Raw genomic sequence first — 19,334 nt, 5'->3', positions numbered from 1 at the left:
TGAAAGTCTATTAATTGTATTTGCAAAACAAGTATTGCAAAAAATAAAATCACCTTTGCCAGTGAAGAAAATAAACAGATTATTTACATTCTTACAGATACTTGGAAAACAAAAAGCTCCTGGAATAGTCTCTGCTTATGCTCTGATGTCTGAGTTTACTTCTTCCATATGTTTAAGTCAATACCAATTATAATGATATGAATTTTGTCATTCCCTTTCAAGTTCATCTATTTCAACAATCAGAGGGACTGCATTATAATTTTCCCCATCGCAAGAAACTATGCATTAGTGAATCAAACCATTTCTTGATGAGACTTTAATATTCTTCTTTTTCTATTTGGTAATTTTATCCTTGGTTGCAAAAGAAGAAGCTATCTTAAAATGTTGCTTTAGAATAATTAGCTAAAGCAATTATTAATTTATTTTGTTAAAATTATAATTCTGGAAATGACTGTGCTGATATCCCATCTCTGTCATCTGGATCACTGATGTCTCAAATTCTTTGCTAAATGAATAACTTTCCACATATGTTAATTACCATAACTTTGCTCTCCAGAATATCAATTTATTACATTTCACCAATCCTAATATGTTTTCTATACACTTTAAAACATGAATGTGGGACACGTTTGCCGTTCTATGACAGATGTCTAACATTGTACAACAGTTTGCCATTTGATGGTAAAGCTTGTATCTAAGGCAAGCCATTATCATAACCTCTTTGACCTTTCTCTCCTTAGTAGCAGAAAACTAAGATCTTAGATGTGAAAGTGATGCCCATTTACTTTACATTAATATTAAGGTATGACATTGAAATGTGGAGTGAGACAAGTTTTGCACACTTGTGCTTATAATCCATCAGATTCCTAAATTTGAAGTCTCAGGGTAGAAAAGACTAAATAAAATATCGTTTGTTACTTTTGTTAACTTAGGATATGTGATTGGCTAATTACTTGCATAAATTATAATCCAGTAATACTTCTCCTATTAAGAAATAGTCTCAAAATTATAAGAAAGGATCAGAAGTAATATGATTCTTACCATGGAAGGTTTCCTTTTGCTGAAAATACATGATCAAAATTTTAAATATAAACTTGTAGTGGAAATAACTTGGTTTTATAGTGAATTGGTTAAAAAAATTATGAAGAATTCATACAACATAATGAAGTTTTTTTTTAAAGCATGAGGTAAATATAATTATTTTGATATGGAGAACATTATTAAGTGATCCTATTATGAATATTAAAATATATCCTTTTAAGATGAACAAAAACTTAACAGGCTTACATTTAAGGAGAGGACCTTAGGAATGGGTAAAGAGGATTTTTTTCTTCTTCATAAGTATGGCTATTCTGCTTTGAATTTTAAAAGATATGCATATTACTTTGTTTATTTAAAAACTCAACAGATTATATCTGGGCATAGGGATAATAGGAATATACATTTTTTCTTTAAAGTTTTCTCAATTTAAATACCAGTACATGCCTTATATTATATAGTAAGTTATAAATTCAAAAACATAATCTCATTCCTGTTTCTTTATATTTTATCACAAGAAAACAAAGCTTTTATATGGTAACATAACCACCAGAAATGTTACTTCAATTTACTGAAGATTTTTGTTTGTTTGTTTTTAATATAAAAGGAAATCTGCTTCTGGAAAAAAATATTGTAACTAAATCATTTCCTATGAAATTTGTAGATATAATAAACAAAACAATAAGATAATACTTTAGTGGACTGTCGATTCTTTTACACTCTTCACAGTTTTCCCTACATAAAATGGAAGACCTTTTATATAAAAAAATGTATTAGAAAACGAATAAAGCTATTATAAAACTGAAGGTTTTTTTTTCATGTAAATGTTATTTTAGAGTATTGCTTTTAGTAGGGACACTTATTTTGTAATAAACTATTGAAACACAGACTTTAAAAAATCTACAAGAATTTCAATTGTAGAGTTTTAGGTACTATGACAAATAATATGCTCAAAATCCCTCAGATCAAAGCCTTGTACCCTGTACAGCAGACTTGTACCCTGTGAGACTGTTCTTGGCCCACTGCTGCAACTTTCCAGTGAAATTTCCTGTGACCCTGAGTACCATGTGTTAATTTGAATCCTTTTTTTTTTTCAATAACACACTTTGCTTAAAGGAAATTTCATTATTCATCCAAATGAAAGTAAATTTTTAGGGCACATCCAAATGTAACTCTCTATCACTCAGCAATTGTTTTTGGATGGTCATAGATATTTCATGGCCTTTGGATTTATGACTAACTAGACACACTTCTTGTAATAAACTATAGTCTGTAAAAAATTTAAACTTACATGTGCAGGACATAATTAGAACAAGATATGCATAGATAGGTTTTTATCCTCAGCACGTGTTTCCTAAGTGGTTGCTTTATAGATTAATGAATGTGGGGAACCCTCTATGTGCAATTTGCCTTTTCATAGAGGCTAAAACAGCCACATGACATTCCACATATCAAGTTACCATGATAAATGTGCTTGGGATTTTACCTCTAGTGTTTAAGGATTTTTGTAAATAAGCCTTAGACAATATGAATGAAAATAAGTGGTAAGGTTATATATGAACCACAACAATTTTAAAATAAAATAATACTAATAGTTAGGACTAGTAAGAAAGCAGAAAACTAAGTATGTTTTATCTGCTAAATAACTTCATTTTCTAAACATAAACAATTCAGTCTTATTAAGTATGCTGCTGCTGCTATTGAGTAGATTTTAGAAATAAGTAATCTGATACATTTTTTTCATGCTTATAAAGTCCTTGAGAAGGATCAATAAAGAATAGGTCTATGTCTGATTATAAAATCGATGACAAGAAAATTAGAAAAAGAAGCTCTGGCATGCAGTCTGTTACTTAAAATGCTATATTTAGATCTTGCACTTCGTAGCAGTCAAATAGCAATCAGACAGGAAGCACATCGCCTCCAATCTCATTCAACCCAAGACAGAACTCCTGAGTGTTGAGTATTGAGTGTCTATTATGGTGGAGGAGATTAAGGGTAAGAGTGGGTTGTAACATTACTTAATTTTTACACAATGTACCCAAACTGATGTTTTAGTTTTGATTTTTATTTTCTTATAAACGCTTATGTAATGTGTTCAAGTTGATTGGCCATATTGGTATGTGAGCTAAAATGTTTATACAGTGCTTTACCCTGACATTAATTTTTCTACTAGTTCAGGATAAATTGAGGGAATAAAAATAAAATATAATTTCCTTTAATACAATAATAATATCATATAATACTAAACACTTCACTATGTCAAGATCTGTTCTAAGTGTTATGGATTTGATTAATCCCTTAATCTTCACAAAGTCAAAGTCCTTCTAGGAGTTAGAATTTTTTTATTTTTATCATGCCCCTGTTAAGATTAGTTTCCTTATCTATTTTTCTTTTTTTTTTAGCAGATAAAGACAGGAAGTCCTAAGTAGTTAAAATGCTTTTTAAGGTAACACAGCTATAAGTTACAGTCATAACTCGATATAGTGAGTATGGCTTCAAAAGCTATGCCCTTAACCAAACTCTGCTCTAGAAATATAATAATATAAATCATGGTGTTTTTAAAAACTAGAAACTATAAAGAAGTCAAACTGAAATGTGGTATATTTTCTTCCTCCTCAATTCCATTTTCTTTATCTCCTATTTGTGTATTATTCCCTTTTTATATCCTTTATTTTAGCCCCCACCATTTCACATAAAATACCTTAATATAATCTACACTGAATAACGATCACAAATAATTGCGTTTTCTTTTTACAATTAATAGCATTACTGTTCTAATTTTTACTTTATTATATTGGCATTTAAAGAGCTTACTTCAGCTTTTGTTTCAGAATTTTTGATGAGACAAAAGATGCGAAGGGAAACCTCTAATAAGGCTGCTGTGATAATTAGAAGTGATAGCGATGTGAACTAGATTAGTGTGGATGATAGCGTAGGTGATGTAACTATAAAGGACGGCATAGATGACTACGCTTTGGTGTCATTCATGGAGTCAGCACAATGGGGTAGAGACAGGTGATAGAGCCATAGGTAGATGATGAAGGTTATTTTATGTATTTGATTGGAGCATCCACAAACAGATGGCCACACTGGAGGTGAGACAACTTTGGAGGCTTAAGAGTGAGATTATGGATAGACTCAGGATTCATGGAGAAATGGATTACACGTGAAGCTATATATGTAGATTCTATTGGCAAAGAGATGGACGAAAGAAAAAGAAAAAGAAGGCTTTAGAAAACGATGTGAGTGACAGCAATATTTCAAGGGTAGGTGGAGGGAGCGATCCTAACTAGAGACTCAATGCTGAGATAAAAAACAAAAACAAAAACAAATAAAATTGTTTAACTAAATATAAGGAAGATTTTTCTCCAAGGTGAGATAGATAAGTAGCAGCAAATGTTGATGAGAGGTTAAAATAAGAAATGTATGATATTATAGGTATTTAGTGAACATATAGATGATTTTAGAAACAATGTTATGCTCTGTTTTAGTGTTATGAATACAACAGAGTTACTATTTGTCTATTGACATTAATATATCACAAAATGGGAACTAGAAGGATTCTCACTAAATTGGATGATTGATGATAATTTTGAATGGACTCACTTCAAATAATGGGTATATAGTTATAAAACAGTAATTAACTTAGGGAGGTTTCAAATTGCTAGGAAATCATATTTCAGGGCAGCTAATGTTAATATATGGGAGACAAATGACCTTAATGAACAAAACAGAATGAGGTCTCAAACATAAATATGAATAAAAAGGCACTAGGATAGGCACACAAAATTGAATATTGAGCTGCCTTCTCACAAGACAATTCTATGAGAGATGTTACAGGAGAAGTATAATTAAAATATTTCCAAGTGATGGTTGAAAATTGTCCTAATTACATGATTGAATGAACTATACAAAGGAAGTCTAATCTTTCTCTGTATTGTGTAGTACATATAAAAATACATTTGTCTATATCTATAATAGATATATTGTTAGATCTTTTCTTTGTTAGAATATATACAATTTATAAACTTAAATTTGAAGCAAAGCTTTAAATGTTGATTGATGGGTTCATCACGAGAATCCCAATCAAAGCATTCATAAATGTAATTTGTCTATCAAGGATTTACTTAAGTGTAAATTCATTGCAAGAATTGTAAATCAACATAATGTTTTATAAATCAACATAATCAGTGAGTATATAGGAGACTGAACAATTTGCAAAATGCCAAAATGTACTCTGCAGAATTGCTTGTGATAGGTTTATTTACAGATACTATATGAAGTTATGTATAATAGATTGGACAAGTGTAATACAGTAATTTACTTTTCAAATAAATGCTGTCATAAATTATTAAAACTTTATGTGTTAAATCAAAGTTATGTTTCAAACTTTTTAATCATAAAAATGAATTTAAATATGTTCATATAATTTGTTTAAAATAAACAGATAAAAGAAAATCAATTAAAAACAAGACCAGAAGAAATAATGTTTTAAACTCTTAGTATTTACTTTCATAAATTAATGTTTTCAACTTCAACTCGTGGGATTCTCAAACAAATTACTTATTTAGAAACAAATAAAGTAAAGGATCTTTACATATTAGCATTTTTAAATATATGCTATGTTAATTCTCAAATTTAGATGACTTTCAACTTCAATTTTTCATTTGTTTTGAATCTCAAAAGTGAACTCTGTCATATCCATCTTTCCAGATCCCAATTATCTCTGAATTTGATAGTATAACACATATTTACTTAGCATATTCAATATAAGATAGTCCACACTTAACCTTACCCTACATTTTTTAAACTTTCACGTTGTTAAGGAGAAAAAAAATCACCTTTTCTATCTTTTTAAATAATTATTTTACTTCTTTTTCCCCCAAAACCTACAATCCCTATTAATGGCCAGAGTGGCCATATTGTTCTCTGGCTTTCATACAACCATGTGACTGTGATGATATTTGAAATTTTTATTTTTGTTGCTAATTTTCTGTCAAGCATCTCTTTCTAAGAGGAGAGATGTAGCAGTCCAAATCTCTCAGGTAGGGAATACATAGATATAGTACTCACTATAGGTGTCTGATGTTTCTCTTACCATCAAAGTGTACCATTCCTGCCTGCTGGACAAGAATTAATGGCCCCTAATCCCCAATGACTGATAGGAACTGAAGAATAAATGAATCAACTCCTGCACCAGTCAGGTGCAAATTGTGAACCATGTTACTCCTGAATTCCCCCATGGGATTAAGCTCTAGCTGCCTATGAGGTAACTCACTTTATTGACTTTTTTGTTGTTGTTGTTCTTTGCTTTCTTACCTACTCAATCCCTTAGCGTTGTTTCATGGAATAACCTCTCTGATAATGACAGAAGCCTCATCTCAGGGTCTGTTGCAGGGGAAAACCAACCGGAGTGTCAACTAAATGCCATGGTCTGAAACTTAAGGAGAGAAAAATGATCTGTATCCCAAAATGTCACTTGCCTTATGGACAGGAGAGAATAAACTCATCCTCAAAGAAAAAACAAAACAAAACATAATTCAGGTCAAAGTACAGACATTCATTAAAAAACAAAAACAAAAACAAAAAAACCTGAAAAAATGACCCATCACTGTATGTTCTCTGAAAGAATTATAAAAAGGTATGAAAGGTAGAATGGAAATCCCAGATGAAATATCTGAACTGTGAGATCAAATGGTGAGCAGCACATTGTTATGAAGATGGGGTGGAAGCTAGAGATGTCCTTAATCCTTAACCACCTCGTTCCAATGCAGTATTTGGACAATACATGTAACTCGCTAGCTTGTCACATCAAGTATCTTCCTCCTGTCTCACTCATTTGCTGCCTCAGAATTTTCTTCATTTTCAAACCATTTCTTCACACTCAGTCACAACCTGGATGGATATGAAGCTAATATTCATGAGAATTTCCTTAACTAGAGAGTCTGAGAATTTAATGGACATTGCTTCAATCCCCTAACCACGAGTGAGAAATTTCTAGAGGTTTCTTCAATGGATTCTCAGTGGGGTGGAGTCCACATTGCCCATGGTGTTAGTCAATATAGTAATCTTTTTCCCCCTTCCCTAAATTTCACACTCTCACTGGAATCACGTCTTAAATAAATTACTTGAGTTCAATTCCTTATTCTGCTTCTAATTTTAGGGAAAAGACAATGAAGAAATATTTGAAAAATAATTGAATATATAGAGTAATATTAAAAGTCTAATCTAGGATAAAAATGGGCTAGAAAAATACTGAAAATAAACAGAATGTAAGTTAGAAATGGAGTAATGAAATATTAAACATTTTAAAGTCCAAATATTACCCAGAGTTAAGATAAGTATATAAATTAACCATAATAACTCCATCACTTGGTTTAGATTGATAACACGTTAAGTAATAGAAATAAAATATAATTTAGTAGTGACAGTATGAACTGAGAGGGAAAAAAAAATATCTCAAACCAACAGCAACAACAATAAAAGCAAAGGCAAATGGAATTATTCTTCAAAAGTGAAGAAGTGATAAACACTTTCTGATACAAACAAAAATTACGGGAATGTGTTTCCAATACATGCCTTGCAGGATTTAAAAAAAAATGTTTTTCAGAGAGAAGGAAAATAATATAGGTCAGAAATATAGACCTACACAACAAAACATCAAAGAAGGAGTAAGTTAAGATTTAAAAAAGTTTATTTTTCTTATTAATTGATACAACAATATTTTGTTCAAAATAATAAGACAAACAATGCATTTGATTATGATATATATGTATATATACATATATACATATATACATATAGGTACACATATATCTATATATACACACATATATATACATATATGTATATGTATATACATATATAAAATAAATGGCAGCAATGATACAAGAGCTAGGAGAGATTAATTAGGAATACTTTGTTATTATAAGGTACCCTCACTACCTGTGCAGGATACAGTGATATTTGAAAGTGGCTTGGATTAGTTGGAAATGTATATTGTAAACTTTAGGGCAATCACTGAAAATAAGTATATAAAGAAATATACTTGATACACTAAGAAAGGAGGAGAAATGGAATCATATAAAATGCTCAACTAAAACCATGAAAGGTCGAAAAATAATGGAAGACAAAAATAGGAACAAAGGACAGGGAAACAAATAAACAAAAACAGTAACAAACAGATATAGAAGATATTATTTCAATTATACCAACTTTCTTTGAATGTCAATGATCTAAGTGCACCGATTAAAAGATGAGGTAGTGGTTAGTCAACAACAAAAAAAAATGACCAAACTTTATGCTGTCCACAAGAAAGCCAGCCATTTTAAGTACAAAAACACTGAAAAACTAAAATGAATGGATGGAGCAAAATATACCTTGCTAACATTAATCAAAAGAAAGCAGTAGCAGCTATATTAATTTCAGACAGAGCAGGCTTCAAAGAAAGGAAAGTTATCAAGGAAAAAGAGGTGTATTATATAATGTTAAAGGGGTCTAATTTTCAAAAAGACATAACAACCTTTGAAGTATTTATGCACCTAATAACAGAGTGTCAAATAATGTGAGGCAAAACAAACAAACAAAAAACCAAAAAACTGGACCCAAAGAACTTCAAGTAGAATAGATAAATTTACTGATGTAGTACCATGTTTCCCCAAAAATAAGAACTAGCCGGACAATCAGCTCTAATGTGTCTTTTGGAGCAAAACATCATATAAGACCCAAATTTATTTTACTACAGTATAAGACCCGGTATAATATAATATAATATAATATAATATAATATAATATAATATAATATAGAATAGAACATAATAATATAATTATATTATATTATATTATATTATATTATATTATATTATATTATATTATATTATAAATTTCTGCTCCAAAAGATGCATTAGAGCTGATAGTCTGGCTAGGTCTTATTTTTGGGTAAATAGGGTAGGACTTAACACTACCCTATCAGAAATGGACAGATCTAGCAGGTAGAATATTATTAAGGGCATAGTTGAATTCAACACCACCATTGGTCAATTGGATATAATGTACATCTATACTGTACTACATCCAACAACAGTACAATACACATTATTCTCAAGTTCATATGGAACGTTAACCAAGATAGAACATATTCAGGCCATAAAACATACCTTAACAAATTTAAAGGAACAAAAATCATACAATGTCTGCTCTTAGACAACATTGGAATTAAATTAGATCAATAAGAAAAGATACCTTGAAAATCTCAAATACCAGGCCCAGATTGATTTACTCTTGAATTCTACCAAACATTTAAGCAATGTTTGTTGGAATGTAAGGAAGAAATTATACCAATTCTCTATAATCTCTTTCACAGGATAGAAGCTAAGGGACTACTTCCTTAACTCATCACATGAAACCAGCATATTAATAATAATCATACAAAGAGATAATAATTAAGCATTACACTTGTGAGAAACCATAAATGAGAAAAGTGAAAACAGAATGCTAAGCTGGTTCTACATTCAAAGGTTTATCTGCGTATAGGAATGATCACTTTTTCTATGTCTAAAGCAGTGTAAGGTAATACTGTTACATGCTTTCATTTTGTATCTTCATAATACAAATGAAGAAAGTAAAACAATGGAGAAATTGTAAAACAATTTATCAGACCATGACTAGTAAGAGTAGAAAAATAAGAAACAGAAATTTTCTTAAATGCTGCATTCCAGTTTTTGTTGTTTTGTGTTGTTGTTTTTTTTAATTTTATTTTTAGTATTTATTTAGGAAGAAACAGGAATTTTAAAAAGCTATGAAAATATAATTTTTAATTTTTGTCTTGTTAGAATGCACGTAGTTTTTCTTCTAGAAGTCCATCAATTTATTACTGAAAAAAATGAGTTTTTATATCATTTTAATCCCCAATATCTCATAACCTCAGATAGGTCATTCAATCCTTGTGCTGTGATTTTCTTTCTTTCTAATTTTAAAGTATAACCCATTTACCTCCAAGAGTTGCTGAGTACCTCAAATAAGATAATGATCATGAAAGCATCTTTTAAAGTAGAAAACATATACAGGTGCATGATCCCATGCATATTGTTAATTAGTTATTTTTATGTTAGTTTCAAGTCCATAATTTGGTTTTGTTCAAATTCATAGTGTTGATAAGGTACTGAAAAATCTTCAAGAAAATACTAGCAAAAAAAGAGAGAAATGTCTCATGCTCTAATGAGTTTTAACCTTGAACCAGGCCATTTCTAATTGATTTTACTATTTAGGAGAAATTCCTTTTTTAATGATCCCTTCAAGCATTATACATATTATGAGAAAAGTCACCTCACGTAGGCTTTTCAAGCATGAGCATTATGCAGTCCTAATAAGCAACTTTCTTCTATGTTTCCTTTCTGATTTTACTAGAGATTTAACACACCTCTAAAGTTAACAAGATGTCTGACAATGAGTAACCTGCCACTTTGTTTAGCATCATTTAATTGGTAGCTTTCCTATGCTATTGATCTTTGCATGAGCACATTCAAATTAGTATAATCTTTCCAGTTCAGACAAAAGATTTGTAAAAGGATTTCACTGGGAACAAAAAATGAGATTACACTGACTTTCTATTTTTCCATTATTGGTTTAGGATTTGGATCTTTTATAAAACACACATGCATGGAGAGGTGAAAATTTTGCTTTAATCTACCTATTTAGAATCATAAAATGAATAGACTCATATATTTTAAAGCCATTCAATAAGGAATAAAAGCAAAAATCTAAATCATAAAAGTGGGATTGGGGAGGACACATAATACTATGGCTATTTGCAAATTTAGAATCTGAATGAAGTGTCTATATGTTCAATTTTGTGTTAACTTTAGTTTATTATAATGACTGGATCTTGGTGTGTGATCTATATTTGTTGGAGAAATGATCATAAGGAAGCTTTAAATAAGCATGACATTTAGATCTGGTTTTCCAGATAGTTACGGAAAAATGGAAACAATATGTGTGCTTTTACATGACAGAAGGTAAAATATAACCTGAATTTTACTTCATACAAATAAAGTAGACTGATTGTTAAGGAAATCAGAATAGTCTTATTTTTTTGTTTGTAGAAATATTAGGCACAGGGTTACTGACTTAGGCTTTCCCCTATCTAGTTTTGGCTTCTAGGGCAACTGACTAAATTTTCCTTGGTGCTAAAGTGACTAGATCTAAAAAATGATGGTTTGACTATTATATCTGAATTCATACAGAGTCCATATGTGCCTGAATACACTCAGTGATGCTGAGACAAAGATTATCACATTAAGTGACTGGATGATGGAGGAAAATTAGAAATGTGTCCCCCTTCATAATCTGATTTATGTTTCCCAAAAGAAAAAGAAAAGTCTTTTAAAGAATGAGATTGGTCCTACAGTAATTCTGCTCTCTAATTTGAATTTATTTCCCAACATGTTAAGTGGTCATTGCAACCTCTGATGACTAGTGCATAACCTAGTCATACAATTCCACTTCATTAAATTCCTATATGGTGATAAACTAATTTAACCTAACATAATTCACACACTCGCTGGACCTAATGACCTTACCAATCCAATCTGTAGATATAAACACCTGCAGTCCTATAATTAGAAAAAAAAAAAATCATCAACTAATTCAATAAAAGTAATTTTCCCCTCTGTTACACAATAACTGTCTTTGTTAACTAATTATAGTGTGGCTTTGAGCACTGCTAAAAATATTAACACTATTAAATTTTTCCTGCTCCTGTGATTTGAACATAGAATATCAGGGCCCTGAATCATGTTATTTGGGAGCTTAAGTTGTCTATGTTTGCTGGGGAATAAATGGAAGCAGCAAGTAGCTAACACTCTGCCCATTAACTTCTAGGATCAGTGTAACCATTTACAAGGACAGGTGAATGGGCAGCAAAGTGAGGTGATTAGGGAAGTGTAATTTTATTTTCCTAATGAAAACATAATAGAATGATATTTTGTTTATTCATTATGACAGCAACAATTATATCAGTAGTGGTGCCTAAGTAAAACCATTACTTAGTTAAGCTTAGCCAACATTTCTGAAAAGGTATTTTCAGAAAACCAGAAGAGTCTTTTTTAATACTATAGAATAAAACATATTTTCCTATTGGCCTTTCTCTTCTCAGTGCTTGGTTTTGATTCAAATGCCCACTACTCAGATGAAACTGCAGATTGAAATCTGGTTTGCCTTAGGAGTAAGAGCTACCACCTACTATACCCCAGGCTGCTTGGTACATTCTAAGAGGAGCAGAGCATGGGAGAGAGAAGTTGGATCTTTCCTCTGGTGTTTATTGACTTGGTTTCTTACTATAAAGCAGTTTTGCTTTAGACTGCCTTTTGGAAAGCTGTAGAATGCCTCATTCTAGATTATAAAATGAATACTTATTTTACCTTATTGTGAGCAGAAATACTACTTTACCTGGGAGAAACTGTTGCAACTTCATTATCAATTGGTAGGGAAGATCTAGGAACGTTACCTAGAATTCTAAGTGGTTTTATTACACCATAAGAACAATGAGAATTGTTCTTGCAAATAGCTTACTCCTACAGAGAGTCTACAAGAGCAAATCAAAATAATGGTAGTAAAACTGGTGACAAAACATTCTGTCTGTCTGTCTATCCATATAAATGGCTTTCATTCAAAGCGATACATGATATTTCTTCAGATTTCATCAATAATTTATGAGATAAACCCTCATAAAAATGAGAAACATTCCGCTGGCCTGTCAGCAAGGATGTAAGAACATGTTTACTCATTTCTTATTATATGTCAATTCTTTGTAGTTTAAATCCTTCTCACTTAAAACATTGGTATAACATACTGCCTGGACACCACCTGCCATTAACTCTCTCTGCCTGCTGGCTAAAGCATAACTTAGCTATTTATAGAACAGATACTGGTAGCTATGTCAGCTTTCTAGCCCGAAAAATTGCAAAGTCAGGAACTGGGTTAAAGAGAATAATGACAGGAAAATGTAACTATATGTTACAAATATTCTTCAGGACCAGTGACTTTTATATCAAAGTACTTTATTTTACACATAATGCAGATTGCATATTTTATTTGATCTTCACAGCAATAAAGAACATATGGCTCAGTAATGTTTTAGGTAATTTGCTAGAATTATATTAGTAGTAAATTATGGAATAATGACTTTTAAATTTAAGTAATCTAATTCAAAATTCAATGCTTTCTTCCCTTGCATCTTGCTTCCTCATATCATATATGTGCAAATGTTTGATAAAACCTTATAGCATGTGTATATATTTCCTCACAAACACTATATACATTTACACATACAGGTAGATAAATAAGCATACATACATATACTTCTAAACACGTGCTCACATAAAATTTTTTAACTTTCAAACCTATGAGATACAAAGCTTTTTAAAAAGTAGATCAGTCTATAATGATATGTGATTTCCAATAGAAGAAATTAAGAAATGTTTATGCTAGGCAATAAATAGATAACTTAATTATTCATAGTATTAAAGAATTTTAACTAAGTGGAAAACTAATGCTAATTTTTTCCATCTTTTACTAGATATTATAACATAGCTGCACACATCAAAACTATCTTTTAAAATGCTGGAAAGTTGTATTATCTGCAATTACGTAAAATTTTTTGAATAATGAAATTCAATGAGACAATGTTCTGTTTTTATCCATAAAATTGATCATGGATCTTGAGATTATTATGCAAAGCAGAATAAGTCAGACACAAAAAGTCAAGACCATATGATATCACTGATATATGCTATATAAAACTGAAAACAACAAAAGAACAAGACAAACAAATGAAGAAACAAAAACTCATAAACACAGACAAAAGTTTAGTGGTTACCAGAGGGTAAGGGGGGAGGGGGGTGGTAGATGAGGGTAAAAGGGATCAAATATATGGTGATGGAAAGAGAACTGATTCTGGGTGGTGAACACACAATGTGATATATGCATGATGTATTACAGAATTGCACACCTGAAACCTATGTAACTCTACTAACAATTGTCACTCAAAAAAACTTTAATAAATAAAGAGAAAAAATTGATGATGCTTGGCTTAAATATAGGAAAAGGAGAAGGGGAAACAAAAGACACTTATAGAGCTCTGGGGCAATTCTGCAAAGCAGTTGTGGACATCAATGAATATAGCCCTCTTTGGGACTCAAGAACTTTTTATTTCTGTTGACTTAGATGCTTCTTAGACTACGTTTATTTTTCATATATGAAGGGATACACACTGTTTTCTATCTAAAGACAGCATAGTATTCTCAACACATCAAGCTGACATTTTTTTCCTAATTTTGTCCACAATTCTTAATTTTTCAGTCTCAGATTATTACATATTCCAAGAAAAAATGATATATTAAATCCAGAGAGACTTGGACCCAAATCAAAATCCTACCACATCATGTAACCAAGGCAAATGCTTCATTTTTAGTTTGCTCATTTTACAAAAGGGATACTAGTAATTTACATGAAAATCTAAATTATCTCAGGCTGGGAATACAGGACAGGTGAAGACAATTTAGTATTATTGAAAGAATTTCAACTCTAAATCAAGGGAAAGATTGCAATATTCTATTTTTTATGGGTTAGAAAGATGTATTTTACCCTTCTGATCTTGGTGTTGTTTACCATGGCTTGATAATGCATTTCAGTTTATTTTATAAAAATTAATAAAGCATTTACTATGAACCAGGAAAGTTGAATTAGGCATTTTTTTTTCATTGCATGATGAGTTTACAGCAGGAAGGTTAATGCTAATAGACTGAAAGAAGAAGGAAAGATTTTGCAGCAAGACAAACCTGACTTGCTTTACAAACTGTACAACTTATTAGTTAGTTGTCATTGGGCAAGCTACTTGAATAGATCTCAGAATAACTATCTTCAAATATTAAACCACCTCATTTTATCACAATATGTTTACATATTTAAATGATAACATTAGTATTTTCTAGGTAACCTACACATGCACACACAAATAAATGCATCATTTAGGCCTTTCCCAATAGCACAAATATATTTGTTATATTCAATAACATGAGGAACTATTGCTTATGCAAGTTCCACAAAATTAGATGGGAATCATTACTCATTTACCAAAATTTTCCACACGCATTTAATGAGATCATGAAAAATGACTATTTTTACACATTTGATATTTTTATGAAAAAACACTTTATCTTTCTTAATCACCTACTTGTACTTGCCCCAAAATAAAAACATCATTCATTCCCCCTTTCCTTTTATATAACTTTGTTTTGTAATGTAAGAGAATGTGAGAATTCTGAGATAAGATATAAATTAATTTATCCTTAAAATATCTATTTTTTACACATCCAATAATACTTTTACTTAAAAAGTAAAAGTAAAAAGTTTGGCTTAAAAAGTCTGTCTGCCCTATTCTTTCCATTATGTCTAGTTCAAAGTTATGTTCTTGATTTCCAGGTACTAAAAACAACTATATAATATACTATCTTTTTTTCTTTTAGTTACAAAATCAGCAAATCTTTGAATTGCTACGTAGCAACATCATATAAAACCAGCCATCTAATGCTTGAATGTTTCTATTACACTATTAACTAGTGGTTAAAATGCTTATGGTTGGACTACCACAAAAATAGGCTAAATCAATTTCCAAGTTTAGATTAATTTTAATAAAAAACAAAACAAAACAAACAAAAAAACAACATATAATTAGTTATTGGATAGAATTGGGATGGACATAATTTGAAGAATGTTATTTTTTTCTTCATAGAATGATGCTTGTCATGCAACTGCATTATTTTTTGAGCTTAATTCAAACCTATATTTTTTCCTTGTCATGGAACAACATTTCTCCTCATACATATATGTCCAGCCTTAAAATTTTCACAGTTGTCTCCTTATCTAAAATAGTTCACATTCCATCGCATTTTGGGAGTTGGAATTGTTTTTGTCTATTTGGGTGGGATGCTAATACAATAAATTGTGGGGTTTGTTGGGAAATTCAAGTCCCATTCATGGTGTAGCTTATCTTTTGAATTAACCTTTCTGATGAAACAAATAAAAGCTGAAAATTTAAAAAAAAATTTTTTAAGATACTAGAGAGCAAATAAATGAGACAGAACTGAAGAATCTATGATTCTTGAAAAAATGATGCTTTTGCTTGGAGGCAGAATTCAGTCACTTCATAGGAACATCAGAGAATAAAGATGAAACAGAAAGCAAAGACCTACTGAAATGAGGAAAAAGAGGAGTTTATGTAAATTGAGGGCACAAGGCTTTGATAGGGGAAGAGACCTTGGCAAAGCCAAAAAATATGCATAGAAGTCATTTGCTTTATCTGAATAACCCTAACTCCTAAATAGGTTCAGAGGGAGATTTGGAAGAACCTCCTGTAGAAAGGAGGTAGGTGGCTAAAATGCTAAGGAGATATTTAAGGAGCTGTGTGGTCCTAGAGAGATAGTGTTTAGATTTTCAGTCCTTGAAACTTAAATAGGGTAATTAAAAATAAGGTTTTCACATACCCCTTAAGTATTATCCAGAATTAATAACAAAGATAAAAATTATCTCTCAAGCAACAACAAAAAGATCTAGAGTTACTTTACCAGCCTGCCACAAAAAAAAGAAAAAAAACCTTCTAAAGCATCTATAATAAAAATAAATTTATTTATTCAAGGTTTCAGAAATCCAATTAAAATTAGGAGGCATGCTAAATGTGAGAATCGAACAAACCAAGGGAAATAACAGGAGAAATAGAATGATAAGTGGGATAAGTGGGTCAGGTATTAGAAATAGGAAGGAAATTTAAAATAACTATTACAAATACAAGAACAAATAAATTATTAAAGATAATTTTAATACCAAATTAGAATAAAAAATAAGTTGGTATTCTTGAATAGCAACAAAATACCTGAAATTATGATCTTATTGAGTGGGTTCAATCAAACTTAGATATTGCAAAGAATAAAATTAAAAACCAGTTAATAGAAAAATATTGAAATTTAAGCACAAAGAAGAATGAGATTCACAACCAAGATTAAAAGGCATGCAGGATATTATCAAAGTATATTACGCACACGCACACACACACACACACACACACCAGTGATCTAACTGGAAATGGTAGAAGTGTTAAAGATATTAACATGTAATGTTAATATAATTTGAAGTATTATGTATCTCAAGTAATTATTTTTTTCAGAAAATAATGCATTATATACATATAAATAAATACATAGTAATGTTTGGTGTAACAAAATAGTATATGCTCCAGTGTTCATAATATTAACATGGACATTGTATTATGAAAATAATTGTAAAATGAATGTAATTTTGTATGAAACAAAAATTTTGTTTCTCAGATGAAAGTATTCACCAATGAATTCATATGCAGAAAGATTAAGTATAAATTCAATTTATTTAATAGATATCAGTAAGTAAAATTGCTACACACCTACAGACCTGATAAAAGTAGATAAAAAGGGGGATTTATCTGATAATTCAGACATTAAAAATAATATATGAACAATTCATAAATTTGACAAGTTAGATTTTTAAAATACTGAAAAAAAAGAAACCGCATCAAAAATAGAAAATAAAATATTTGTATAGCCCTGTGCCAGCTAAAGTAGTTGTATATGTAATTTAAAAATATTTTCCCCAAGAAAACTGCAGACCCAGATAGCTTAAACAATGAGTTCTACTAATTTGTTAAGGAAGACATCATGACAATTTTACACAAACTGTTTCAGAAATTGAGAAATAAGCCTGCAGATTCATAAGTCTATTTTTATGTAAATATTTTTAGGGAAAAAGTTCAGAAATGAACTTTTATGTAAGCTTAATCATTTATGTTTCATCACTATTATTAACAGATTATATGTAGATTATATGATATTTCTTGGATCCTAATTATGCTGTTAAATATACTTGTTTCCTTCCAAATTATATATCTTCTATTTATTTAACAATATGTGTATTTCTTTGTCCATGTAACTTATTTTATAAACTTGAAAAAGGCAGGACTGAAGACAGAATTCCTCCTAGCTCCACTGCAAAAAGTTGAGCATAATTTATTAGTCAGTATCCTTTAATCATCTTCATTCAAGTGATTAACCAGGTCATGTAACTGTTCTTAATAAGCTCCCTCCCCTCTCCCTTTTTCTATTTTACTCAAAGCTGTGATGAGAGACCATATAAGTCTATTGAATTTATGTCACCTTCTATTCTTTGCAAAGAATATGTGGTTAGTCCAATCTGACTCCTATTAAGAAAACTCATGCTAAATTCCAGTGAACACTGTTCCCTGTTGTGGTTCTCAAAGTATATCTCTTTAGCAATTAATAAATGCATTTCCCATGAGGCTCAATGATTGTACTTTTTACTAGTTCATATAAACTTATCTAACCCTGGATGATGATGATGATGATGATGATGATAGTAATTTAACCTGATTCTCTATTTAAATGCAGAAACTGAGTTTCTTAGCATATGAGGTCTATCTTTTATCAACATATTGATCCTCACTCCTAGTTAAGTCTTTATCAGAGCTCATGATCAATCTAAAACTAAGGCTGAATTTTAATAAATTAAACTCTTCACAGCTGATTAAGTCTGATATTCACTAGATTGTGTTAAGTCAGTTATTTTATATATATATATATATATATATATATATATATATATATATATATGTTACTTCAAGTAGTTTTGTGGGGATTTAATGAAATCATACTGCTACACATTTAACAAAGAGCTATATACATTAAGATACAATAAGATTAGGTTTTTATTATTATTATTTTTTTACCCTCTGAGGACCCAAATTTAAAATATAACATAAACAAACAAGCATAATTGTATTCTCAGAAATTAAAAAAGTATAACCAGTCTATAATTTATTGACAAATAATATCCAGTAAAATATAACTCTCAAGCTATTTTTACTATTATTTCTGTTAATTTAATGTAGTGAAGCTGGCTTCATGTCAGCACTTGAAAAAAAATAATGTCCCAGTGAAATATGTCTTACTGAAATTAGGGTTAACATATAAAATTACATCTATGCTGGAGTATATTTAGGTTGTCATTTACCTACCTTTTAATAGAGATTTATGAAGATAGGTTAGAAGAAAAAATAAATCAATAAAAGAGAGAGAAAACAAACTGTATAAAAAAATTCTACAAGAAAAGCCTTTAGTCAGAGCAAAATGGTAATCTTCAGTTTATTATAATGTAATAGAAAATTTTTCATCAAAGATGTTTAATAATTAGTCTCCAAA

Source organism: Rhinolophus sinicus, chromosome 16 (assembly GCF_057876585.1).
Source record: "Rhinolophus sinicus isolate RSI-liver-muscle chromosome 16, RSI-T2T, whole genome shotgun sequence".
Lineage (NCBI taxonomy): Eukaryota > Metazoa > Chordata > Mammalia > Chiroptera > Rhinolophidae > Rhinolophus > Rhinolophus sinicus.
The sequence above is the reverse complement of the archived record's forward strand: the minus strand, read 5'-3'. Positions refer to the sequence as shown.